General features: G+C 43.9%; 1 long non-coding RNA gene across 2 annotated transcripts; it reads left to right on the top strand.

Annotated features, from left to right (window-relative positions):
- LOC143441992 (uncharacterized) lies at nt 1–26,905 on the top strand. Of its 2 annotated transcripts, XR_013109836.1 has the most exons (8): nt 1–449; nt 2,339–2,462; nt 15,005–15,051; nt 15,985–16,105; nt 16,454–16,593; nt 17,727–17,862; nt 23,985–25,563; nt 26,390–26,905. It is a non-coding gene; the product is annotated as an uncharacterized LOC143441992 (long non-coding RNA). The 2 variants fall into 2 exon arrangements; XR_013109835.1 differs by having other exon boundaries at nt 5–449; nt 23,985–26,905.
- Nucleotides 26,906–27,933: the final 1,028 nt, after the last annotated feature.

Here is a 27,933-nt window from a genome sequence, read left to right as displayed (position 1 = left end):
GAAAGCACAAGCAGCCAAGCAGATTCCTTCATTTCTGTGGTAACAAATAAGAAAAATAAGAAAGCTGAGAATGCAACTTCTCTCCCAGCCACAGGGCACAGTGGATAGGTAAGGGAGTTGGCTTTTCATCCATAAAGGAATATTGGTTTATTTTCTTGTTCTTTTGACTAGACCTCCTATCCTTAGGAGGCTATGACATAGGCATGCAGAATGCTGACCAGCAACACTGTAATCAAGGAAGCAGAGAACAGATAACACTCTGGCGTCAGCTAGAGTTGTAGGTGCTTCAGCCATGAAACAGGACTGATGAAGAGCTAGCCTTCCCTGGTGACTGGGAAGAGAATGCTTCAGAAACAGCTCTGTACAAGGCAGAAGGATCACTACGGACCCTAGAGGCATGCTTACACCTCCCCAACATACCCCAAAATCATCTTCAAAGGAATGAGTTGGTGAGTATTACATTTGCAAGAATGTTTCAGAGCAGAAGTCAAAACAGGAAGCATGTGGATTGCACATCCTTTGATCAAATTAGTTATTTTGGATAAATTCGTTTTCATCAGCTGTGCTATATTCTCGGCATCCCAGGTAATCTTATAGAAATGTTATGTTACACTTTGTGCTTCTTGTTATCAATTAAAAAAAGAATTAATTTAATTAATTATCTTCTTTGGTAACCTATTTAAATCAGTAAGTTAGCAAAAACTGTGAGAGGATAATGGGAAGAAATGGAGTTTCCTCTTCTATTCAGCACACATGACGTGTGGAAGGAATGTTCGGGAATTTATTTTTATCCGGGTCTACCAAAGGTAGCTGTCAGCACCAGTTGGGGCCGGCCTCTGGATAATTACGGGGCACGTTCATAGCTATGTCCTCTTTCCATAGCACAGACCAGCAGGCAACCAGCATTTTCTCCCTCCTGGTGCCTGCAGTGAGCTCAGAAGCTGGCCTCTCCCAGAACTTCGGGGAATGGATCAGATCTGGATGAAACCTGTTTGCCGTGCTTTGTCTAAGCCCTGACCTTTATTAGAGGTTGTAACTCCTAAGCAACCACACTGTTGGCAGATATTATGTAGCTCCCTGCCATAGGGACTCAGAAAGTTAAACTAGCTGTTTGGGGGGGGGGGAGGATCAAGTTTATTCTTTCATTTTCATAACATTGGCGGTCTGCACTAGCTGGAATAAAGAAAACTTGATAGGGAAGTCAAACTAAAATGCCCAATTGTGATTTCAAAGACACCCACTTCTTTTCCTTTGGCTAAACAGGGAATTTGGACTTTCTGATGCCATTAACTTTAAGCAGCTGTGCCTAGAACTCACTTTTGTAGACCAGGGTGGCTTCAAACTCACAGGAATCTCTCTGCTTCTGCCTCCTGAGTGCCAGAATTAAAGGCATGTACCACCAACTCCAGTTTAGAACCTAGGCTTCTAATCGTAGTTAGAGTTAGTTGTCATTGGAGAGCTCAGGTTAGGGTGTATATACCAGTCAGGAGGACACTGTAACAGGTAGGGACTGAAGGATACTGGGAGAACATGGTGGCCAGCATCAGCATTGGTAAGTTAATAGGCACCTCAGTCGGTCTGTCCCAGGTTTGAAACCTAACAACCTCTATATAGGCACCAGCTCTATACAGAGGCTAGCTTGACTTCTCCGTGTTTAATGGGGTATGCAGCTGTTGTCTCTAGCAATATTCTGCTGTCAGTTTGTGGGGAGCAACCTTTAGTCTTGATAACAGCCTGAGTTGCTTGGGGATTTCTGTGGGTCCCAGTTAGATGTAACCCAATCCCCATAATAGAAGCTTCATTTAGTGACAAAAGATGCCCAGTTGGGGCTCTGTCTCTTTCATTATCTGGCAACTTCATTTAGATTGCCTTCATATTATTTAAGGAATATTCTACTCTACTCATTTTTTATACTACCACCCAATAGCCCTTAACTTTAGCTGTCTCTCCCCATATTCCCTCCCTTGTCCCCCTCTTCTCCTTCCCACTTGGTCCTCCCTGTCCAGTCCCTCTTCACCCACATCTACCTATCCTATTTCCCTTACTAAAGGACATCTTATCTGCTTGCCCTAGTTCCCTACTCTATGTCTATCCTCTGTGATTCTATGGATTGTAGCTTGGTTATCATTGACTTCACAGCTAATATTCATGTATGAGTAAATACATAGCATATTTGTCTTTTGGGATTTATATTACCGTCCTCAAGATGATTTTTTTTTCTAATTCTATTCATTTACCTATGAATTTAATGATTTCATTATTTTAGCAACAGAATAATACTTTATTGTGTAAATTACAACATTTTTCTTTTTCTATTCTTCTGTTGAGGGACATTTAGGTTGTTTCCACTTTTTGGCTATTATGAAGAGAGCTGCAGCTAACACGGGCGAATAAGTATCTCTGTGGTAGGATGAAGAGACCTTCGGGTATATGCCCAAGAGTGGTATAGCCAGATTTTTGAGGTAGGTTGATTCCCATCTTCCTAAGGAATTACCACACTGATCTCCACAGTGGCTGTATGAGTTTGCACTCCCACCAGCAATGGAGGAGTGTCTGCTTACTCTACATCCTCACCTGCATGAGCTGCCATTATTCTGTTAATCTCAATCTTTGTTTCACCGTTCTGACTTCTGACTTCTGGAAGGTGGAAGGTGGAATTCCAAAGTTGGTTTGACTTGCATTTCCCTGATGGCTAGGGATGTTGAAGATTTTGTAAGTGTTTCTCAGCCATTTAGGTTTCCTCTTTTGGTAATTCTCTGTTTGGATATCGTCTTAGTTTAGGGTTTGTGTTGCTATGAAGAGACACCATGATCACAGAAACTTTTAAAAAAGGAAAACATTTAATTGGGGCTGGCTTACAGGTTCAGAGGTTTAGTGCATTTTCATCGTGGCAGGAAGTGTGGTGGCATGCATGCTTGAGAAGCAACTGAGAGTTCTCCATTTTAATTGGCAAGAAGCAGTCTTCCTAAAACTATGAGCCCCTGAGTCTTGGCTTGAGCCCACCCTTTAGTGACATACTTCCTCCAACAAAGCCACACTCACTCCAACACAGCCTCACCTCTTGTTTGTTTACGTTTCATAGTCAGGCTACAGCTTTAGGGAGAGCTCCTGCTCCAGTTTTGGGGAACCCACAGGAACACTGAGATGCAGTATGTCTGGTTCACATGTGCCTGGGCCTCAGTCTAGCCTGCGTATGTTCTTTAGTTGGTGGCTAAAGTCTCTGAAAGCTCCCAGAGGTCCAGTGTGAATGAGACTATGGGCCTCATTTGTGAACATACACCTCTGTGGCCCTCCTGGAGACACACGTGAACCCTCCCCATTATCTGTCAAATTATTGCAATAATGGTCCCTAAGAAATTGGAATTTCCTCAGCAATCTCATGCTGGATGAAAGAAAGACTGTGGCCTGGCCTGGGGAGGGGGGCACTCAAAGGAGAAACATCTCCCAGGAGGATATTTCATATACTTCTGACAATTTATCAAATCACTTTTATAACAGAAGAGCAGAGACAAAGATGGGTCAGTGATGGCTGAGACTCTGCCATGACCAGAACTGTCTGCTTATGTATACTTCTTTTAATTTTTTATTGGATATTTTATTTACATTTCAGATGTTATCCCCTTACCCCATTTCCCCCCCACCCAGGAACCCCCTATCACATTCCTCCTCCTACTGCTTCTATGAGAATGTGCCCCACCCACCCCTACTCCCACCTCCCCACCCTCAAATTCCCCCACACTCGGCATCCAGCCTTCGTGGGACCAAGGATCTCCTCTCTCACCTATGCCCAACAAGGCCATCCTCCCCTACATATAGAGCTGGAGTCATGGGTCCCTCACTATGTGCTCCTAGGCTGGTGGTTTAGACTCTGGGAGCTCTGGTTGGTTGGTATTGCTCTCCTCATGGGGTCAAAAACCCTTTCAGCTCCTTCAGCTCCTTCTTTCTAGTCAGATCTCTAAAGATGGATCTGGGCGTGCTGTTAGAACTCCTTGTGGCTGCCTTACATAAGCTTTCCCCCTGTTTTTCATGCTTACTCGTCTCTTGATGTTTTGGGGTTATGTTGCCAAGCCTAGCTTGTTGGGTTTACCAGAGCCCAGGCTTAGACCTAAAAGCTGGAGCAATACCACCAGTGTCCAGCATCAACTGGGAGGTACAGACTGATAATAATTTACTCCTCACGTAAAAACATACCAACCACCTGAAATCTTAGCAAAGTATATTTAAAACATGGGCATTTAAGTGTATCAAAACCATATTTTTAAAAACAGGCCCAAAGACTCATCAAACTGGAGCTGGAGAGATGGCTCAGCAGTTAAGAGCACTGACTGCTCTTCCAGAAGTCCAGAGTTCAATGTCCAGTAACGGAATGATGGCTCACAACCATCTGTAATGAGATCTGAAGCCCTCTTCTGGTGGGTCTGAAGACAGCAACAGTGTACTCATACATAAATAAATAAATCTTTAAAAAAAAAAAAAAAAAACTCATCAAAGACACTAGACTAACAAAGGGTATAATAATCCACCCTCTTCTGGATTCCTTTGAAGGACAGCTAACCCTGAAATGGTGAAGGCCCCATCCACTTTTTATTCGACCATCTCAGAGAATTCCTGACTGTTCTGGAGACTTCAGATTAGCCTGGTCCCTACCACTTGGCACATACCACATGAATACTTTCTATTAATTCACGATCAATCCACCTATCCATGAATTCAGTCACACTGTCCTTCCCCTTTAAGGCCCTGCTCTACCCACAACTCGGCTCTGTATGCCTCCGGCAGCTCTCCATCTGAGCTTATCAATGTGTTGTCTAACCGTTTGCAGTGACTCTCTCTGCATCAGCTCTATACCTCTGCTTGCAGTAGTCCCTTTTGAATTTTAATGTCTCCTCAGTTCTCTTTTTTAAATCCTGAGCTTAATAGCTAATATTAACTTATTTCATCTCATACAGCAGTATATTCACAATATATATGACAGTTAAACACTGTACTTCATACAGTTTTATGTGTGTTTAGGAGAGAGAGAGAGAGAGAGAGAGAGAGAGAGAGAGAGAGAGAGAGAGAGAGACTATAGGCCACAGAATAGCAACGAAAAGATTGAAGAGGAAGCTGCAGAGACGCTCTAATGGTTACAAGCACTTGCTGTTTTCACGGGGGACTTGAGTTCAGTTCCCAGCACCCATGTCAAGTAGCTCACAACAACGTATGATTCCAGCTCCAGGGAATCTGACACTCTCTTCTAGTCTCCATGGGCACCCATACATATGTGGCATATACCCACACAGACACAAACAAATATACCTAAATGAAAAAAATCTTCATGCTACCACCTCCTTCCTGCTTCCCATCTTCCTGTCCACCCCCTGCCAGCCTCACACACACACCCTCCCCTCCCCATCCTACCTCTCTGCTGGGGACCTCATTTTTTTTTTTAGCTCCCTAAGTTCTTCATCCCATGGTTATGGTAGGTCAAGGGCTCCTCCTCCACAGTTCTATAGAACCTTCTGCATCTTATAATGTGTTGATTATCTTTCTCTCTACCTGCCCTTGCAGGAAAGAGAAAGGACTCCCCATGCATCCCAGATACCTGCCATCATGGTCTACCTGCAGCAGGCCTAGTGACAGACCCAGAAGCCAGAGTAGGATTCCTCCAGGTACTTGGGTGTTCACACAGTTTACATTTGATCTTACTACCTGTAAGTCTGTGCTGAAGCCAATAACATTGGATTATGAACCACCTGGAAAACATCAGAACATAGGATGAACTATATAGACTAAAAGCACTTCAGGAACATTAAAATAACACATGACGCCATCAATGGCCAATCCCTCCTTTTTGTCACACTTACAGGAACAGCTCTGGCCCTGCTCAGGCAGTAGCCTGGTTGTTTTTCTGCTTTTTGTGTGTGTGTGTGTGTGTGTGTGTGTGTGTGTGTGTGTGTGTGTCTTTACCTGAGCCCTGTCTGAGCTCTCACAGCCTCATAACTGCGCTACAACTAGATACGGTGTCTTCTTCCTCATATCCTTCTACCTCGACACACACTGACAACCATGGAGGCAAAGTTTCCAAACTCCATCACTGGTGAGTCCTCCAAGAATCCAGGACTCCTTCACACTCCTCTCAGCAATTTCTCTGTACTATGTCTGAGTGGGGACAACAGTTATCTGTAGGGTAGAGATCTGTTCTGACTGCAATGCCTCCTCCACCTGACTTGCAAATTTCCCACCCAAAATATTAGTTGTATTCTTTGCTTCTTTCTAGGACAAAGACCCCCTAAGGGATGTGCAAAAGCCTTAAATGATTCAGAAAATAATTTCTCTAAAGTAGACTGAACAAAGGGAGTTGGGGACCTCATAGGGGCCTGGGAGAAGCTCCATCAATCTGCATGTGCCTCTGTGTGTGTGTGTGTGTGTGTGCGTAGATTTCTCACTTTTCAGAAGGAATACGGGTGCCAAAAGGGAAGAAAGAGACTCAGCTTTGTTCTTTACCTATAGTTGGCTCTGCCATTATATCTCCTCTGTTAAGAATCTCCCTGATCACTCTAGCCACAAGCTAAAGAGCGCACTCACCATTGCTCACATCCTGGTCTGACCACTCCTGCAACTGTAAACTCCCACTGACCCAGATTCTTCTTGGCAGCTTCAGAGAGATGAGTCTACATTGATAAACAGATTAGGTCTTTTAAGTGAAGGCTGCCAAAGAGATGTGTCAGCAGAAGGCAGGGGAAATGTGCTTTGGATCAAGGTGTGCACTGGGTCAAGGGCTCACCTGTGGGCTCACTTGCTTGCTCCCACGTTCCTTCCTGCTTCCCTCATAGGAGACTACTTGGTCCATTGTCTAGCTATCAGAGCCTTCATACCCTAACCAGGTTCCCTCTAGTCTCCATGTTTCTATTTAATTGGATGATCCCTGCCTGAGAAACTGGGGATCAACATAGTACAACTGCAAACATGCGGGAGCATCATTTAGACCCAGCTCCTTAAGCTGTGGTGTGTAATCCCTAGGGGGTTACACAGTGAATGTAGGAGTCATGAAACGTTACTAGCACTTTGCCAAATGTCCATGACCATGAAGTAAAGGTGTCTGTGCAGCACTCGCCCACGTTGCTTGTGGGACTGACCTCACTGTAGCTTCGGTTGGTTGGGAACACACAATATGCACATTGTACCTGCTGTCACACCAGCAAGGCCAACCTGGAATATCACAACCAGGATTCGAGGCTATTGTGTGCTATATGTAAATTATGGTCTTTTTTTTTATTACAGATAGAAAGTTGTCTGCTTTTATGAAAACAAAGACCTTTAATGTTTTCTACCATTATTTTTCAGCATTTAAATATCAAGTTTGTATATTTTTGGATTGCATTCTGTTAGGATGCTTGATTTTTAAAACAGTGGTTTGTCTCTGTCCTTGAAGAAAACTGGCTTATGGTATGTTTTCTGTGTTCCCATGGGTGGTCCTGTACCCATGTACATATGGGCAATGCTAATTTGACTCAGTGGGTCATTAGCAAAAAAGAAAAACTCATAAAGGTTGGGGGGGAGTGGTGGAGATAGGGTCTGGGAGGAGTTGGAGGGCAGTTGTGAGGGTCTGTGAAGGAGTTGGGGAGGAATTGGAGGGGGTTGTGGGGAGTGGATATGATCTACATACATTATGTAAATATGTGAAATTACAAAATACATAAATATCAAGCAAAAGTATCCACAACAAGCAAACAAAACAAAACCGAGCAACAAAGCAAAGCAAAAAAAAAAAAAAGAAAAAAAAAAAAAAAGAAAGAAACGAAAAAAAAAGAGTGTTGTCTGTGTCACTGACTTGAATTTTACTTACTTACAAGATTGTTATTGGCTTGGGATTAGGACAGAATTTCTAACAATGAAGTGGAAATCACCTAAAACTTACTTCTCTAATTTTGTGCTACATATGTATGTGACATGACATTCTTTGTATAGATAATTATGAAATCAAAATATTAATCAATTCAGGAAAATGTTGGAGATGTTCTGTGTCCTGTAATATCAAATAAATGTTCAACTAAGCTTTTATATTTTTGCATATAAATAAACAGCATGTTTATCTCATTAATATGTAAATTTGCTTTCATTTTAATAAATGATTAAGATATATATATAATATATATATTCAAGAATTGTTTTAAAATAAGTTACTGCTTATCATTGCTGCATGTTTGATTTACATGTCTTTTTTAGACACCTGTGTATGCAGGGTCACTTAAAATTTTCCCAGGTAGAAAGGGGTTGTGAATGAAAACTAACTAAGAAGTCCTGATTTAAAGTGGTCTGATCCTGTGCTCCTCACATGGAATGTGAGGATTAATACAGTAAAACCTCCAGAGCTCTCTGAGCTCCCAGGGGACAAGGCTTGTGAATGACAGATTCTGTGGTTTAATTGGAGGCATTTAATAATGCCACTAACTGCTAGACTTTTCCTCTTAGGAGAATTTCATTGCAAGAATCTCCCAGAGGTCTCCTCTAAAGTAAAAAGTCAACAAAAGTGGAGAGCGCTGCAGGCCCTTCTAATGACTGACCCCAGGCTAGGTTCCGCTGACCTTGGGGGAGGGGGTACATTTAAGACATGGAGACTTCTTCCTCTCCACAAAGAGACTAGAGCAATAATGAGAAACACAAAAGGAAGTAGGAATGGTGAAATTTAATAAGACTGTGCATTTCTCTACCTGGTCCTCATATATATTCCATTATGGTCATTTTCAAGACAGACCACCATGAGGCTGTCTTATGCACTCCAAGGCAATGGAAGGCCAAGGCATCAGGCGTCAGGGGGATGACTGTCAAATCACAGACAATCTCAGCAAAACTTTGGGAAACAGGCTTGATTAGTATTTCTCAAAAAACAAAACAAAACAAAAAACCCTCACTTTTTACAGTGTCTTCTCATATAAAGAACTTAGTCCCAAAGTTCTTTAGATACTTAAAACATGACATTCAATATTAAACTCAACATTTAAAAAGCAGAGTCATAATTCCTTAAGATGACATCAGGAAAACTGGGAGGAAGATGGCTTAGGAAGCCAGCTATCTCTACAGTATTACAGGCAACGTGAAGCAGACAAGGGAGGGATGCAGAACTCAGCTGCCCAGCTTCTCTCTGGCTGGTCAAGACATTCTTTTTGGCACTAATGGTTAAAAGATACAAAACAAAAGACAAATACAAAACCCAAACAACTGGGTGTGTGGGCAAAGGTTGTAATCCCAGTACTGGGGAGATAGAGGCAGAAGATCAGAAGTAGAAGGTCATCTTTGGCTACTTAATGAGTTTAAGGCTAGCGTGGGTTACACGAGGCCTTGTTTCAAAACAAAACCAGAACTTAACAGTTTGCTTTGAAACCAAAGCAGCTTCCACTGGCGACTGCTAGAATGTTGAAGGCTGGTTCTGGGCTTAGCCAGGCCCAATCAGTGGAAGAGTACATGACTTATGTAAGGCTGCAGTACCCTCCAACAGAATGAGTAATTTTGTGTTATTTTTGGATGGTGCAGTTCTTTAAAACAAAGTGATAAATTAAAGTGGCCTTGGTAATGCAGCAAAAATGTTGAGTCGTTTTGAGACAAATGGAAAACGTGGCCTCGGGGATCAAAGGCGGCATCGATGAGAAGCTCACAGTCCCCTCTCGACTCAGTTAAAGAACATCAACTAGTCAGTCTGGTACAGAATTGTAGAAAGTGCACTGTAGCGAGTCTTACGTCTAGGCCTGAGGAATTACTAATGAGAACTGGTGCTTGCAACCGAGCCCCAGCTGGCAGAGAATTCCTTGAAGGCAGGCAGACCATTTGCTTTCTTACAGAGCCAGGCTAATGTCCCTCCTCTTGCGGTTCAGTGGCTTGCATGCTGGCTTCGGCCACCTCTCCTCCAGTCCAACCCTCCTGTTCCACATGGCATGTTACTAAGTCCTGAATCCCACAGATTGAGTCAAACTTCAAAAAGGAGTTATATGTTTTCATGTGGTACCTTTTGGACCTTTTTCCAAAGGGTCCTCACTTGCTTCAGATTTCTCTAAAAAACAGAGGTGCTGAGGGCAGAAGGGGCGGTCAATTATTCTGCTGTTCCTTACTTGTGTTAGGATTTATTTGTGTCATGTTTAGTGTATTCCATGCGCCCTACGTTATAATTTACTTACCTGAATGTAAGCAAAATAAAGTAAAATAAAAGCATTAAAAAGGAATCTATTATTTATTAAAGAAAACATTTAGATCATGTTCTCATATCAAGGAGGTAAAACACAGTGTTGAATGTTCAAGCTGCAGCCAGATATAGTGGCCGATGCCTTGTAACCCCAGCACTGCGGATGCTGAGGGAGGAGGATTACTGTGAGTTCAAGGCCAGCCTGGGTTATATAGTTGTCCTAGCCAAAGTTCTATTGCTATGAAGAGATACTGTGACCATGGCAACTCTTATAAAGGAAAGCATTTAATTGGAGCTGGCTTATGTTTACAGGTTTAGCCCATTGTCATCTTAGTGGGAAGCATGGCGGCGTGCAGGCAGATGTGGCGCTAGAGAAGGACCCAAGAGTTCTACATCTTGATTGGCAGGCAGCAGGAAGAGAGAGACATTGGGGGGCTTGGCTTGAGCATTTGAAACCTCAAAGTGCACCCCCATTGACACATGTACTCTAAAAAGCCGCCTCCACTTCAACAAGGCCACACCTCCTAATACTCTCACTTCTGATGACCAAACATTCGACATAGACATACTTTTTCAAACCACCATAATAATGAAACCCTGTCTCAAAAACCAAAACCAAGCAACAAAGTTGAATCTATGTGCTAAGAACATAGCTGAGTTTTAAAAGTCTTTTATTTCCCTTTAAAGTCAGTGCCTAGGTAAGTATCTAATTTGTTTGAATGTTCTAAATTCTGTAAAACTTTATCTGCTCGTATTTGTTGATAATGTCCTCGAATGAGCCAGCTTCCTGAATTTTTTCCAAGGAAGCTTGACGAAGTGCATGTCCCTATTTTGCATTTGATTCATGAGTTCATGGCCATAGGAAGCTAAGCATCATAATTGGATGTGTGAGGAGGAAAACCTTGGTATACCACATTCTCTCTCCCTCCCTCCCCATGGTGGCAGGAGTCACTCATGGATCACAATGCCCTTGTCCCTGTCCTCAGTGTTAGCCTTCCAGGCCACCACCATATCAGCAGGAGCCTACAGTAAACCTTGCTTTCCTTGAGGGAGCAGCCATCACCCCATCTTGGTATCTGGCTTCTGGATGCTTGTACCTTGCTTTTCTGTTTCATTTTGCTTGAGGGAGGAAAATCTCAGGAGAGAGACAGAGAGAGAGAGAGAGAGAGAGAGAGAGAGAGAGAGAGAGAGAGAGAGAGAGAGAGAGAGAGCTACTCAAAGTGAAAACTACTTTCATCCCCAAATGGTTTCTCAAACTTAAGAGCTTAAGAGCTGGGAAATTACAACTGTTAAGTTGGCATTGTCAGAAGATTTTAGTGAGCAGGCCTGCAGGGGTTGGAATGGAACTAGAACCTGTGTCTTCTTTCCCTGATGCTTTCCCTGAGGCTGGGCTTTATCAGACAGGATGAAGACAATGTTCCTGGGGCTTGACACTTGTAAAAACACTCCTCCATCATCCTGGCCATGCATGGCAGCCTGCCAAGGCAGGAACAAGGCCAGATTTAGCAGGTCCTTCAGCACCACGTCTGTGGCTGAAATGATCACCTGATGGGGAACAGGGAAAGCCTCCCTCTCCCCCAAAAGTGCTGTCTCCCAAGCCCAAAGCGTGGGGTAACTTATGCTCTTGATCCTGGCTGTGGTGGTTTGCCAGCAGTTGCCAGTCACTTGTTTGTGGCTGCAAAGCAGCTTTGCAGGCCTTCTAACTTGGATGCTGTACTCACACACAAATCCCAAACCTTAATTGTTTTCCTGGGCTTACTCTTTAGCCTGGTTTGCTTTGAATCTAAATGGCATTCTTAGTCTTATGTTTTAAACACTGGATTCCCCAGTTTGGCAGGGATGGGGGTGGGGGGTGGGGGTTAGGGGGTTGGTTTTGAAGGCTGTAGACTCCGGAGGAGATGCTAGTTAGCATAAATGGGCCACTAGGGGCAGGCCTGTGATGTTTACACCTGCTTGTGGCTCTAGTCTTGAACTCTGCTTCCTGGACACTGGTCAAGTGAAGAGCTGCCCATGCCTCCCCTGTGGTGATGGATTAAAATATCTCTTTAATGATGAATCAAAATAAAATTTCTTCTCTTGACTGAGTTAGGTGCCCTGAGGTAGCAATGGATAAGTAACTAATACACAGTATTAGTTCTCAGTAGTGAGCTAGAGACCCTTAAAAGGATGTCAAAGATTCTGGGCATTATGGGCAACCAACTGCCTTAGCTTTTTGAACCTTAAAAATTAGCACCTGAATCAGCTGGTTTCTAAGATCACTTGCCTTCAAACCTCATGACAAGGTATATGTGAGGAAACCTTTGGAAGACGGAAAAGGCTGTTTTCTGTATCTCACAACACAGTCTTACCTGTATAGTAAAGAGGCCGGAGTCAGGCAGGACAGGTCCTGGTGCTGATACATCCTCTGAGGATGACACCAGTTTGCTGCATTCATGCTTTCCTGAAGAAACTGCTTTTCTTCAGATCCCCTGTGACTGAAGGTTTGCAAAACTCAGTCACCAGTTGCTCCGTCTACAGTGGCAGGGGCTTCCCCTGCCTGCTCTTTATTTACAAGCGATATGGATATACTTTAATGAAAAGATCATCGAGAAGGTTAAATGCAACAGCCCACTCTGTGAATGGCGTTCTGGAGTTTTGCCACAGTGGCCCACATGACTTGTAACTGTTTCAGGGGATCCTGTGTGGACTCCCCGGGTCTGTTCACTTCTTTCCCTTAGCCCCTTGTCCACTGCTGGATGTTTGGTTTGCTTCTAGGCTTTGGTTACTGTACAAATTGCTTGAATAAATGCATGTTTTAGCTGACGTATGTGAGTGTGTGACAATTTCTCCGTGATAGATATCTGGAACCAGAAGAATTGGGTTTACTGGTAATGCCCGTTCTACATTTTGAAAACTTATGCCAGATTGTCAGTGCAGTAGCGCCAGTGGCAATAACCATGCTTCCGTGGATATCCTGCTTTTGAATGGATGATTTCACACGTGTTGGGGCATGAACAATTTTCTCACTCATTGCTTATTTTTAGTCTATGTTCATTTCTTTCAGTTATGTTGCCTTTTCTCTTAACAATTTGCAGATTTTTTTTAAAAATGAAGCTAAAAATGGTGGTGCCTGTAAAATCCCAATGCTTCAAAGACTGAGGTAGATTGGGCCACACAGTGAGCTAGCCTGGGTTATACAGTGAGACTCTACCTCAAATGGAATAAAACATTGTCTTAATAAACACACGTATTCATCACTTAGCTTCACTATTATCTAGTCCTGGACAATTCAGTCCCCCATCCACTTGTATTCCATGCTACTATTATTTTGAAGAAAATTCCCACATACCACTCACACATAAACATAAAGAGAATTTTCACAATGTCAACAAGTAAATATCATTCATATTTTCTTCATTATCTTTTATCTTTTTTTTAAAAAAAATAATAGATCCAGACAGTTAAATTCATTTGCTTCAAATATTTTCTTTTTTTGCTGGAATCAGTGTGCAATGATGTCCTTAATTCTAATTGGATAAAAAGCCATAGACAGACAGACGATAGGTGGATAGATAGATAGATAGATAGATAGATTGATTGATAGATGATGGACAGATTCTTTCCTCTGTCACTTGAGAATTCTGATTGTTTTTCCTATGAAGTTTTCTTAAGCCTTGATCTTGTGATTATACCTCATGGTATCACTTAACGTCTTCCTTTCCTTCCAAATATTTGGTTAGATCCAAGGTTTGGCAAGAATTGGGCTTGATATTTTGTCAAGAACATTTGAACTGTTATGTTATAGATCTCCAGCAAGGCCACATGATTTTTCTGTCTCTCCGTGAAGTTATCACCCTTCATTGTCATTGGGCCTACTTTGGGAAACAGGAAATTATACAGTAATTTAAATAGCAGAAATTTGGTGTACAGAATTATTAAAATAATAGCTGTGGAGATGTAAACTTGCCTCTGCAGGACACCCTACATCTGAGAGAGAACATCAAAGAAAAATAACCCTGACACGAGGGCTCCCCCTAAGGCTGGGCTTTGACATTGTTGAAGAGGAAAGCTTGAGACACAATAGCCAGTAGTTGGAGACACTGGGCTATCAGGCAGAGGCATGTTCATATGTTCATACTTGCCATGCAAGGGAAGAACCCCAAAGATACAGGCGAGCTGAGGCTAAGGCTGTTTACCTACTACATACAGTAGGAAGTGTAAGGCCTGGTGTGAAGCAGTCACACTTGGAGCGCTTTAAGAAACAAAGTCTTGTGGTGTCAGCCAGCCGTAGGTAGAAAGGTGGTTAGGAGATAGGACTCCATTGTAGGTGTAAAACTTGTACTTCACAAGGGCGAAGGCAAGGGGTCCCCGAGTCCAGGCAGAGGATCTGGGAGGACTGTACACTGTAGGGATCTTGTTGGCATGCGGCATGGCTGATGAACCTACATGCGCACTCCTGGAGGTCAGACACCAGGAGTAAAACCGAAAGGCCCCTTGTTCCTGTAGTGTCTCTTTAGCGCCCTCTACTGATGAAGCGTCAGATCATGCGCATTGGGAAGGAGAAGGGTTTGGAATTCCTTTATTGAGTGGCCTCAGAGCAGGCACTGAAAGTGTGGACTTCGGGCTGAAAGGCAATAAATTAGTAACTGATATAATGGTCACTGTTTACCTTCATTGTTTCTTTGGAGGCTGCAAAAACGGTGGTAATTTGGTTCTATTGATCTTCCTGTATTTACTGGGTGCTTGTACAGGGAGAGATTTCCTACATCCTCTTGAGTACCCAAGGCACCATGTATACAAGCACCTGGCTCTTTCCCCATCGACAGGATTTTTTTTTTTTTTTTTAAATATTCTTCTTTCTCCATCCAGGCCTGGCTTCGTGTGAGAACTATTTTCTACCAACCACATCTTTCTGGGTGAGTCTTGGTTCTACCCACAAAGCCCCTAAACACAGTGTATGGAGATAGAGCTGTTGGTTCCCACCTCCTGTAACCCTCACCACTACCTTATGAAATGGATATCAGCCGAGAGAAACAAAACAAGGACTTCCAAGTCACCCAGCTGGTGACGGGAAGAAATGGGGTTAGAACACAGGCGGTTTAACTCTGAGTTGAGCCTGGAAGACCTAATATTCAGCTTGTTTCTCCTGCGGTAACTTCAAGCTCAGGTTTCCTGGGTCTTCATCTCTTCTCTCTTTGCTTTTGAATTTCCAAGTCGTGGCTCTTAGCATCACTGTTGAAAATGGCCAGTTTCTCTTCCAGGGTCACACACTCCAGTGGGATCCAGGTCTTTATCGAGAGGGCCAGTGCACGCTGATTAACTACCACTTCTTTTCTTGTCTCAAATGGGTGGGCAGATGCTTCCGTCCTCTGACCCTGGCAGTGACATTAAGACTGTGGCTTCTTCCTTCTCCATTTCCGGAAGCCATGATCCAGCTGAAAGGACAGACACTCCAGTTACATGAACCGATGAAAATCCTGTTTCAGTCTGCTTCTCCTTCCCTCTCTTCTCCGGGTCAACTCCCTCCTCCAAAAACTCACTTAATTCCTCTGGAATCTCTGTAGTCTTCCCCAGAGTTGCCAATCCTGCTTGTTAATCCTCGGCACCCCTCTGATCCCCTCCCCTACGTGCTTTCCTTCCTCCTACCCAGGCTTTCCTGGCCAACAAAAAAACAAAGACTGGGGAATAAGTAAACAGCAGCCTCCCCTCGCTTGGGAGTCCCTGGAAGTGCTTCCTTCTTTTACACTGATGAGTCTCTATATTTCAAAGTGCCTGGCACTGCTTCAAGGCCAGTTACAGCTGGTCATTGTGTTGAGATGAAGGTGAATCTAGGCAGTTTCTATTTTTAGGCTCGATTGTTTCTGGAAAAGGTTGCACATCACATAATAGGAAATCCCAAGAGTGTGAAGACTGTTTCCTGCCAGTTGAAGCGTTGTTGTGGTTGGCTGTTCTGACCATAGAGACACTGGGGTAAGTAGGCAAGGGTGGAGGGCAAGGCCTGGCTGTGCTGGGGGCAGACAGGAAGGTTAAGTGCAGAGTCAGGGAAAGTGGGATTGCAATCGCCAGGAAATTTAGAGCTGAGAGAAAGCAGAGCAGTTGTAAGAGGATGCAACCATAATATCTTCCCGCAAGTCTGCCAGGGCGGGGTCAGCTAGCACCAATTATTGTCAACTGGGTTTGTGTTGTTTGTCGTTAGAAATTATCCTGTGTAGTTGAATATGTAAATGATTCTGCTTGAAGCTGATAATGTTAAACAGAAGTTGATAATGGCATCAGCTCACGTTTTCAGGATGTCAGTAATAAATATCTTTTTTTCAGTACAAAATTCCTGGAATGAAGGCCTGGGATATAGGCCCTGGTATGGGACTTGCTAGCATGTGTGAAGTCCTGGGCACCACCTTCCACATCCCATGACCGAGGTGTGTGGACTCTCAGGCATCATTCAGAGGTTCCTGAAGGTTAGAAACATAAGCTTGTTTTTCTGTCTTGCTGTTTTGTGACACTGACTCACACCTTACCTCTGGTTCAGAGCCCCTGCTTGGCCTCCCGTATTACAGAACAGTACCATCCATTGACAGTAAGCCAGGTTCCATCATACCATCCCCTGCAGATAGCATTGCCCTAGGAACACAACTGTGGCTCAGTTTCCTGGCAAACCTCTGTCCTCCCTGAGGACTGCTTCTCTTTCCAAGCTCTATGTGTGGTCATAATTACTGGAGGGAAGCCACCCATTCCCAGTATATCGAACACATCCTAGGAAGTAAGTATTTGTTTGGGGGACAGGACACTTCTGCTACTAGAGGTTTGTGGGAATCTACAGGAACTTCCAAGTACCATCTTAGGTTCTCATCCTGTGATTCAGGTTCTGCTCTGTATCAGAGCCTTTATGTTATGTCCCCACAATAGGAGTATCAGGGTGTAAATTCAATTTCCTTTATTACTCTACTGCTCAGGATATCAGGCTGTGGACTGGATTCTCTTCACAATCTTCTTCCTGGCGGCAGGAGATGGCAGTGGTTAAAATCTGTGGCAGAAACTTGCTGCCTCTGGCCCCGTGTTCTTAGTCTCAGTCAGTTTGGCAGTTTTTTGTTGCAATTAGCACCTGCTATTTTTTTTTTTTTTTTTTTTTTTTTTTGCCACTTAACTCTGGAGTGCCAGAGATGTGTAAGTCAGCACATCTCCTTCTAGGGGATTCTGCCTCAATTACTGTTCCGTTTCTACCCGGCTGGTAAAGAATCCATCCAGTTCCAGAATTCCCTCTCCGTTTGTGTCTGCTTCCTCGAAATAGTTCTAGTACTAGTTGTCTTGGGTTGGACTTTCCTGGAATCGGTGTCCTACATAATTTGGATTTGTGTGCAGCAGGGTGCTTATGGAGGGACCCTAGGACGCAAAGGTAGAGGCAGATGGGAAGGAATCTAACGAAGAAGCATCAAGGAGGAGAGACACTGGGTTAATACGATGGGAAGGTGGGCAGTCCTTAGCTTATTAGTCAGCATTCTCTAGAATCAGAGAACTTTGGGACTGATTCTCTCTCGAACTATGTATCTATGTATCTATCTATCTAAAGGGAAATTATTGGAATGACTTACAGGCGGTAGTCCAGCTAGTCCAACCATGGCTAAGTGCAAACAGAAAGTCCCAGCTGGTTCTCAGCACGTGCTGGAATCCCGAAGAAGGAGGCTCCGGTGCCGGCGAAGGAGTGGGCGTACTGGCAAGGCAAGGTGAAGGTAGGTAGGCAAGCCAAGAGCATGTGCTTTCTTCTTCCCTGTCTGTAGATGAGCTTTCAGAAGACATGACCCAGTTTAAAGGCCTGTCTCCTACCGTAACATCCAGAACACAGGTGTGTGTGTGTGTGTGTGTGTTTTCCTATCTCAAAAGTCTGGACTAAAAGTGGATTAACCCACTTCAAACCAAGAATAAAATCTCTCACAGGTGTGGTCTCCATACCTAGATTGTAGCTCATTCCAGATATAGTCAAATTGACAACCAAAGATAGCACTCTAGTGGGCTGTTCCCAGAGTTCCCACCTCATGGATGGGGAAACAAGTGTATTATTTACCATACCTCATACCTCTTCTGGCACTGCAAAGGCTGGTCTGGGAACTTGAACTAAATAGCAGCAAAAAAAAAAAAAAAAAAAGAAAAAAAAAAGAAAAAAGAAAAGAAAGAAAAAAAAAAAGAAAAGTCCTCAGCAGAGAAGAGGGGGTTCATATGATCAGCCACTGTCATTGAGATACAGCTTAGTCATTGTCAATCTCGGTCACAGACGTGTGCTACAGTACTGAGGTAAGGGCCACCCCAAAACAGCGGCAGCAACCATGCTGACAAAAACATCCAATAAACCAACCAGCTAAACAAACAAACAAACAAACAAACAAACAAACAAACCAGGTCTTGAGCATATTCAGACCAAATGGGGTGGTACTTGGGAAGTCTCTGGGAGAAACCTGGTAGAAGGCCAATGGCCACAGTGCTGGAGGCATCACATGGCTCTGGAATCATGGTTTTGGCAGAAGCGAGCCATTTCCCATGCTGCTTCAGTGAGACACCAGCTGGGTTCTATTTGATTCTTAGCTCTATCCAGGAGCATTTATTCATGGATGAGCCCACCCCACAAACCTTCCCTTGCACTCTAGTGGGTATGCAATGACCTCCTATAGCCACAAGAGGGAGCCAGTGATGTGAAGAGCCAGGCTTAAAAGCATGGCCTGTGACAAGGACCTCCAAGAACTTCAACACAACCCAAACTGAAAATATGGGAGGAGCCCCCACACTAGGAGGGAGGAAGTCTCCAGAGAGTCTGAGAAAAAACAGAAATGTAGGCTAAAACAGTGGTGTGGTGACATTTTAATCATACCAAAAATTATATGTGGAGGCTTCTTTTTACATTATACTATTGTTATTTTTCAAAATAAATGTATGTGATTTTCATAAGAATGAATCAGAGTCAGGTATGGTGGCACAGACCTGTAATTTCAGCATTTGGAAGGTACAGACAGGAGGATGAGGAAGTCAAGGTCATTTTGGGCTGCATAGTTCAGGTTTGAGGGCATTCTGTGCTATATGAGATGTCTCCAAATCAAACCAAGACAACAACAACAACAACAACAAACAAACAAAATAGCCCAAGTAAATAAATGGGGCTGGGAGTATAGCTCAGAGGTTGAGTATTTGGTTAGCATGCATCAGGTCGTAGCTGGATTCTAAGTACCTCCAGAAAGAAAAAAGATGTGTAAAGAGTGAATATGCACGTTAAACTGAAGCAAATAGAACAAGTTAAAAAGCAGTGAGCCTCCCCAGTGCTGGGATCAAAGGCCGTGGGCCACAACCGCCTGGCTTGCACTGAAGCTGTTAAGACATCAGTTCTATTCCTTCATAAAGATAAATCCCCTAAATGAGCTATAAATCTAATTGTTAGTCCCTCATTAGAAAGTAACACCATCTTGGTTGCCTCTCAGAAGCATCTGAGGCAGCCAGAGACCAATGAGGATATTTTTAATTAAGCCTCTTACATTTCATATCTAATCGGCACTTTCCCTGCAAACCACAGGAACCAATGGGATTACCGGCAGACATACGCAAAGCATTGTGGTGTTTAGGAAACTGCCTGAGTCCACTTCAGAAAAATACAAAAACAAAATCAATTTATGGCATGCCTCTTTGGGACTCTAAATGTTATTAGCCATGTTAAAATGTCTCTTGCTCAGTTGGATTTAGCTGTGGGTGATTCAAAGCATTTCTGGGCGTTCATCTTACACCGAGGATTAACTCACCCTCCCCAACTAGATGCTGTTGTGTCAGAGGACTGAGGGTTGATCAGCACGGAGTCCTGCTACCCAGGGGAAGAGGAGCCTTTAAGGAGGGGGAGGTGGGATATCTAGCAGTCAGGTTGACCACCCTCTGCCTGGGATCTGCTGTGCTGAGGGAAACCTGGGTACCACCTCTGCCCCTTCTCTCCCTCTCCAGAGGCAGGGTTGAATGCATCTGCATCCCTGGGAAAGTGTTGCTTGCATGGTCTCAATACCATCCAAGCTTTGCATATCAAACAAGTCCGTAGAAGGAGCCAATGTTTGTGTGAAAACCAGAACACAAACTGGAGCTTAGGGATATTTGAGGTTCTATATGGGTTTCGATATACAGAATAATCTGCTGTACACGTTTCTTATGTGCTGGTAAATTCTGGGTTTGTATGAAACTTCCTGCTCTTTTGACATTTTAAATAAGCAGACTGAGTTTGATTGGACACTGTAATTCTTCTGTCTTGCATTCAGTGCATACACTGACTCCTTGCAGTGGTTCCTCAAGGCTAAACTGATAAGCAGTTTGAAGGTTTCATCATGACTGTCATTGGCTTTATAAATCTGAAGATAATAAAACATTTTAAGGCCAGTTTTGCTGTTGAGGCCCACACTGCCTGGCTTGGGGGCCACTGTGTCCCGTCCTGAGCTGCTGCTCCGGATCCAAGGGTCAGGGTCTAGCAATAGAGAGAGAGTGGGGATGGAGGGGAAGAGATGCAAAGAATGGAGACAAGACATAGGTTCTGATCACGTCTCTTTTATTGAAAGGAAATCCGGGGTATTTATATGCTTTGCCACGTGCCTCGTAGGTGTGGATACCATGTGAGCCTTGCAGGCATTTATATCACGTGCCTTGCAGCCGGGGGCACTAAACAGCAAAACAAGATATGTGGGAAAAACAAGATGTTTATCAGAGTGTGCGCAGCTGCTGTAGGCTGTTGAAAACAAGTCTGTCAGGGTATATGGCTCGGGATGGTTGCGAAGATGATAGCCGCTTTCTGCTAGGAGTCGGCTCCCAACATTTTGCTACCATTCACGTTTTTACAACATTTGAAATTATAATAAAAGTTAACCCAGCTATTCTTCCTTTGGTTCCTCAACAAAGACATTGTTGGCATTACCTGTGAAAGGGAGGATGGGTTTCTCAGTCCAATGGAATGCTTTAAGATCAAATGTATTAAAATAAAGGCCTGTGGGTTTCTGAAGATACATGCATCAGTAGGTAGCATACTTAGCTCCCAAGATTGCTTTTCCTCGATACCAAGGCTCTATGGTGATTAACCCTCAAGATTGTCCCAGGGATATGAAGACAAAGATTAAGGAGCCTCAGAGGCTAGGAATCCCACCAGGCCTCCACAGGAAGCTGGATGCTGTCTTCCAGTTTGCATTCAGGGAGTCTGCTTCATTCATACCTCTGAACAAGCTTCTCTGGTAGAAAATTGAAAGGGTATTTCTGGCCATAGGCCTGAATATGTCATACACCCTCAACTGGCTTTGGGTCAGAGCCCAAGTTCTCTTGAAGGTCTCTGGGGTTCCCCACACTCACAGGAACTAGATGTCATAGGGTTCTTGTTTTAGAGTATAGGTTATTACTGAGAAGTGACCAACAACTTATTTGCTAGTTTATGTGAGATAACGAAGCACTTAGCTTAGCTGAAATGACAATATCATGAGCTAAGTACCCACCTTCCCTGGGTAAGCTTTAAAAAAATGTCACTCAGGTGGACATTGAAGTTCTTATGCCAGAATTAGCCAACTATCTCTATCCTTAAACATCCTCTTGTTTTTATGTCAAATGTAAAGTCCTTCTGAATTTTAGAAACTCATTTTAATGACCAGGTGAACGAGCTCTATGAGTGGGCACCTGCTGAACTTCAGTCATTTAGTTTCATGTTTCTCACTTACTAGCAATGCCCTCACTGATAACAAATTATCCCAAGTTAGCAATTTGATTTGACAGAGCATAGTCTCAGTGGGGGTACTTCCTGTTCCACCAGGAGGTGATGGGCTTTGCTGTCCTCTGAAGACTCAATAGGGAGAACCATGTCATTGGCTCACTCACACAGCCATGGGTAGGAAATTATACTTGTGGGTTGTTAGGCTGAGGACTTCAACAGCCCAACCTGCTGACAGTTGGCTGAAGCCTCCCTTCCCTTAGTGCCTGCCATGAGGGTCTTAACATAGAACAGGCTCTCACATAGTAGCTGGTATACCCCCAGAAAGAACCAGGGAGAAGTACTCAAGATGAAAGCTTGTAAAAGTATCTTTAATTTGTCTGATATAATTGTCATCTTGGAGACTTGCTGCCTCTGTATGCTAACAAAAGTCTAGTCCTGGAAGCTTCTAGCCTCCATAAAGTCTTATCTAGGCCTAGAATGTTTTCAACCTCTGAGACTTACTATCTCTAAGTTCACCCTTTCTTGTTCTTTCTGAATTCTGGCTGGCTAGTTAATCTAGCTGTTCTGGCTCAAAACTTCTCTCTAGGCTGATTGATTCAAACTGACTTCTTTCAGCTTCTGACTAAATTGCTCTGCTTGCCCTCATACTAACTTTGTTAATATGTTCTAACCTTTTGGCTTCTTCTAATTCTCTGGCTCATTTTTTTCTTCACCTGTGTCTTACTTGTTCTCTCTCTGCAACTTGTCTCTCTACAACTGTCCTGGTAAAATCTCTCTCAGAAGTAGCCTCTCTTTTCTCTCTGTTCTTGAGAGTTGGGCATATCCTATTCTGACAAATCTTTCTCTGATTCATCTCTTTGTCTGTCTATCAATTACACATCACTTTCAGACATGGGTGATTACTTCTACTTTACCTTCATTGTTTGGAATTAAAGGTGTGTACTAAGGACATGCCTATATTCCAGCCAGAGGGATTAAAGGTGTGTGCCAAGTGGGTGTCTATATTCTAGCCAGAGTAGCCATGTTGCTGGACTAAAATCCCTCTATAGAAACTAGTAGATTTGAATCCCAATCTTGGGTGTTATTTCTTCAGCCATAAATGACTTCTTAGAAACACATTTATACGAGTATGAACACCAGGAGGCAGGCTCAGTGCCATATGTTATGGAAGATAGCTGTATTCTTAGTCTTCTAGGATAGGAATATTACTTGATCCTGTTAAAACTCACCTTGACATCCACTCACTCACTGCACCTTTAAGCTAGATGGCTCTTCCATGTATTTAACTGTAGGTAAATACTTGAAAAAAAAACGAGATCCAGCTGTATAGATAGATAATTCTTGTTGCCATTCCCCCAAACAAAATGACTATTTATATAGAGTTTACATTAGTAATTATGTATTATGAGTAATATAGAGATGATTTAGAGTATATGAGAGGTTGTGTCCAAGTTATATGCAGATATAGCAATTTACATAGGAGAATTGGCTATCCCACAGATTTAGGAATCCCGGGGATAGTTCTAGAACTAATCCATCATGGATGCAGATAAGAAGTATGCATGGAAGGTCACTGGATGTCACGTTCCATGCTGGGTCCTGGGGAGCCAACAGAAAGCAGGTACAACCTGCAAGCATGGTTTCTTCCTTCTGACTTAAATCTGTGGCCTGAGTAGTCCATTCAGAAGCTAGCTAGAACCTGGGTGACCATAGGGATGGACCAGGTCAGAGATGCTATAATACATGCCTGCTGGTTCTACGAGTCTACCTCTTTTTGATACTGCCTCCATCTGGTACAGGGTGTAATGCCAGCATGGTGTCCCTCCTCTGAAGTCTTCAGCTCAGCCTACCCTATTGCCTTCTGATGGAGCCCCTGACAGTCAGTTCCCTCCAGAGGAATAATGAGATAATGTAAAAGTAAATGGTGGTTGGGAACGGTTAAAAAAATGTCTTTCTTGATTTTATTCCATACACTGGGTCAGGCAGCTACAGATGAATCACAGAATCATCCCTCTGTGACTGTGTGCATAGGAATCTGGATTAAAGACTACTTCCCTTGTTTCCTCCACCTTAATAGCTAATGTAAGCTTCTTTCTTAAAAGTGCATCTCATTTCATTATGGAAACTCAGCAACTGTGGTTCTTTGTTTCACAGGTTTGGTTCACGAGTTGCTGACACAGCGAGCAGGATGAGAATCACGGTGGAATGAGGAACGCAGGTGGCAGCTCCAAGCTCCTTCATATTGCGGGATTGTAGCCTGTTATTGTGGCATGCGCTGGCTTTAGGGGCCACAGAAGGACAATTTGCTCGAGGTTCTGTTTTCTATCCCATGAGGACAGTGCACCTCCAATGTCCCATGGTAAATTCCAGTCCAGCAACCATGCTCAAAGTGGGATTCTCTTCGAGTTAGGTAAGGGAAAAGTCCCGGATGGATTTGTGAACAGTGCCTCACCATCAGCCTAGCCCGAGTCTCGGCAGGATTCCTCCAAGCTGCTAAACTTAGATCAGTGCCTCGATTCTGCCAGCTGCTTCCATTCCACAGAGCAGACATCCATCGCCGGCTTATGTCTACCCTCGCCTGCCTGTGTCGCTGCTGTGCAGCTGTGTATAAACATGCGGAGAATTAGGGTCCCCTGGCTCTCCGGCTCACTTCTTGTGGTACAGATAAATGTTTGTGTTCTCATTTTGGCCCCCTATATGTGGCCAATAAAGAAATAATTAAGAAAGTTAGAATGCCTACTGTTAACCACGGGACAGAGACACGTGGGGCAGTGGGGGAGCCTGGAGTGACGGCAGAAGCTCTCTCTCAGTAACAGCCACAGTTCTTCAGGGCTTTCTAGCAGGTAGGCTGTGTGTAGGAAGGCTCTTCCCCTGGTAGGCACCCTGTCTGCCTAGTTCTGATATTCATCTTGCTCTTTCATGAGTTTCTTCTTCCCTCTCTTTTGTCCTTCAACACCCTCACTTCCAGTGTCATTTCTTCTACAGTACTATGTCATTTGTGTTCACCCCCTTATCCTGATATCCTGTCTGAGAGGAATCCCCTCCAGATAGGATAAACTGTGAAAGGTATCTTGGCAGATTGGGGCAAAAGTGTGTCACTAAGAGGGGAGAGTGAAAAGCTGTCTTGGAGTGGGGACATGAGAGATAGAGACAGACATAGACAGAGAGACCAGAAGACAGAGAGAATGAGAGAGAGACGCTCCCCCCCCACCCATACACGTTCACACCCACACACATCCACACACATCCCCCCCCCCCAGAGAGAGGCAGAGAGACACAGACAGACAGAATGAGAGAGACAGAGACATAGACAGACAGACAGACAGACAGACAGAGAGAGGGGGTATGCCATGATGTTCAGAGGGACCTTATAAAGGGTGTGCATGTTGCACTGGAAAATAAGCATCTTGCAGCGACAGTGGAAGCACACAGCACCTGGCGGTGGGTGATGACTAGGACCTGCTGGTGCTGAGTCACTGAAAGCCAGGTTGGCAGAGCACCTGATTTACGACACCTCCCATACTGCAGATCCTCTGGTCTCCCATACTCCTCTTGCCTCAAGCGCCGTCACTCTGCTGAGGCTGTGGGTGGAAATTCTGCAGAAGACAGTGGAAGTGGTTGGAAGCCCCTATTCTGTGTCAGGCAGGCTAACGGCGCTTTGGTGCGTACATGGGAAAAACCCCAAGAAGTAGAGCCTGCACACAATTATTTAGAAGAGAGCTCCGGGCTTCAGGTAGGTGGAGGGGGTGCTTAATGACCTTAGTTCCCTCACGTATTGTACCCTTTGCTGCAGCTACTTTTATGGCTTTTATGAAATGCATCTCTGGTGGCTTAAGTAGATCTAACCCCCCTAGATTCATGTGTTTTGATGCTTGGCCATAAGGAGTGGCACCATTAGGAGGTCTGGCCATATTGGAGGAAGTGTGTCACTATGTAGGTGGGCTTTGAGGTTTCCTATGCTCAGGCTCTGCCCAGTGCGGAAGACAGTCTCCTTGTGGCTGTCTTCGGATCAAGATATAGAACTCTTGGCTTCAGCACCATGTCTGCCTGCACGCTGCCATGCTTCCTGCTATGATGATAATGGACTAATCCTCTGAAACTATAAGCCAGCCCCAGTTAAATGTTTTCCTTTATAAGAGTTGCCTTGCCCATGGTGTCTCTTTGTAGGAAGCTGTGGTCAGCGGTGATATAATTCGCCATTCCAAGATGGCATGGGCATCTTGTCCTCCCAGTAGTAAACAATTAACTGCACAGGTGCAAAAAGGCAAAAAACGCGCCAAAAGTCACTGCCCATCCCGGGGCGTATTATGGGTAATGAGTGAACAGCCAATCAGAAGTGAACACGTCACTCTAGGGTGTATTTAAGCTGTGCCTCTTCCCGTCTTTGGCCCTTCCGAGTTCTTCACTTCTGCTGTTACAAGATTAAACCCTCGCTGTGGTAACCACCCGAATTCTGCCTCTCCTGTCTCTCTTCCACGGGCGAAAGGGGACACGGGAGGTGTGTGGAACATCTCTTCACAGCAATAAAACCCTAACTAAGACAGCATCTTTTTCTCCAGCTGTACCTTTAAGACTGGCAAATGTGTGGCTGAGGATTAGACGTTCACTTAGGATGTCTCCAGGAACTTCTACAGCCAGTTGAGTGGTGTATGCCTGCAATCCCAGGAAGCTGGGACAGGAAGATCTCCAGTTTGAGGCCAGCCTGGACTACATAATGAAAACCTGTCTCAAGTAAATGAAGAAAAGTTTAAATAATCAACCTCGTACAAAAAGAAAAACAACCAAAACAGAAATTTCGAGGACTCTAATATTATTTCTCTGAACAAGACACACAAATGGCCAACAAGTGCATGAAAAGATGTTCAATATTATTCATCGTAAAGAGAATGTCACCAAAAGTACAATGAGTTGATATCCCATATCAGCCTCAACAGTTATTATAAAAAGGAAAAAAAAAAAGGTAAAAAAGAAAAGCATCAGAGAGAATGTGGAGGAGTCAGAGCCTTTAATGTGGTGGTGGGAATGCAGAATGGTAGTTCAGCATTTCTTCAAAACTAAATAAAATGACTCCATGACTTGTGAGTTCCATGCTTCTCAAATCATAGGGAAGGGGACCTGGGGCAGATGCTCGTATGCCTACTGCAGTATCCTTTCTAATAGGCCTGAGTGGAAAAACCCAGTCAAAGACAGAACTCCGAGGGGCGGGTGTGGAGCGTAGGCTCTGCAGAGAGGGAGTCAGAGGTTCACTTCACTTACTAAGGTGGCCATGGGCAAGTCATGATGTCTCAGGCAAGTTCAAGGCCCTCCTGGCTTTCTTTCCCAAGAGGCAGTGCAGTGGTTCTGAGTTGCTTGGGTGGGCCCAACTTCGGTTTGAACCTGTCTGAATGACTTTGCGTGAGTTCTCAGGTGCCCTTGGGCTGAACAGCTAGACGCAAACAAGGCGCTTATCTCGTTGGGTTTTTGTTATGATTGGTTGATTTGTTTTGTGTTACATTCTTCAAGTAGTCCCTTGTTTTATTGAGTACCTGGTAAGTACTCAGAAAGCATTTCTTATGAAAAGAAGGGTGGGACACTGGGGGATTACTTCAGAGAACATAATGAACAAAAGGGGCCCCTTTTCAATTACAATGAAAAACATTAACATGTTAAAACAAAAATTTTCACACTGTCTTAATATTTCTATGGCTGTGATAAAATACTATGACCCAAAGCTACTTGGGGAGAAAAGAGTTTACTTTACTTGATATCTCCAGGTGTTCATCTTGAAGAGAATGAATTCAGGTCAGGAACTCAAATGGAGGTCATGGAGTAATACTCCTTATTGGTTTACTACTCATGGCTTGCTCAGCCTGCTTCTTTATATGGTCCAGGACCACCTGCTCAGAGGTGGTACCACCCACAGTGAACTAGATCCCCCCACATCAATCAAGAAAATGCCTGACAGATTAGATTACAGACTAATCTTAGAAGATATTTTCTAAATTAAGATTCCTTCCTCCAGGGGATCCTAACTTGTGTCAAGATGACATAAAACTAACCAACCAACACACACACACACACACACACACACACACACACTCACGAAATGCCTTTATTCCCTCCC

Source organism: Arvicanthis niloticus, chromosome 4 (assembly GCF_011762505.2).
Source record: "Arvicanthis niloticus isolate mArvNil1 chromosome 4, mArvNil1.pat.X, whole genome shotgun sequence".
NCBI classification, from domain to species: Eukaryota; Metazoa; Chordata; class Mammalia; order Rodentia; family Muridae; genus Arvicanthis; species Arvicanthis niloticus.
This window is presented reverse-complemented; position numbering and strand designations above follow the sequence as displayed.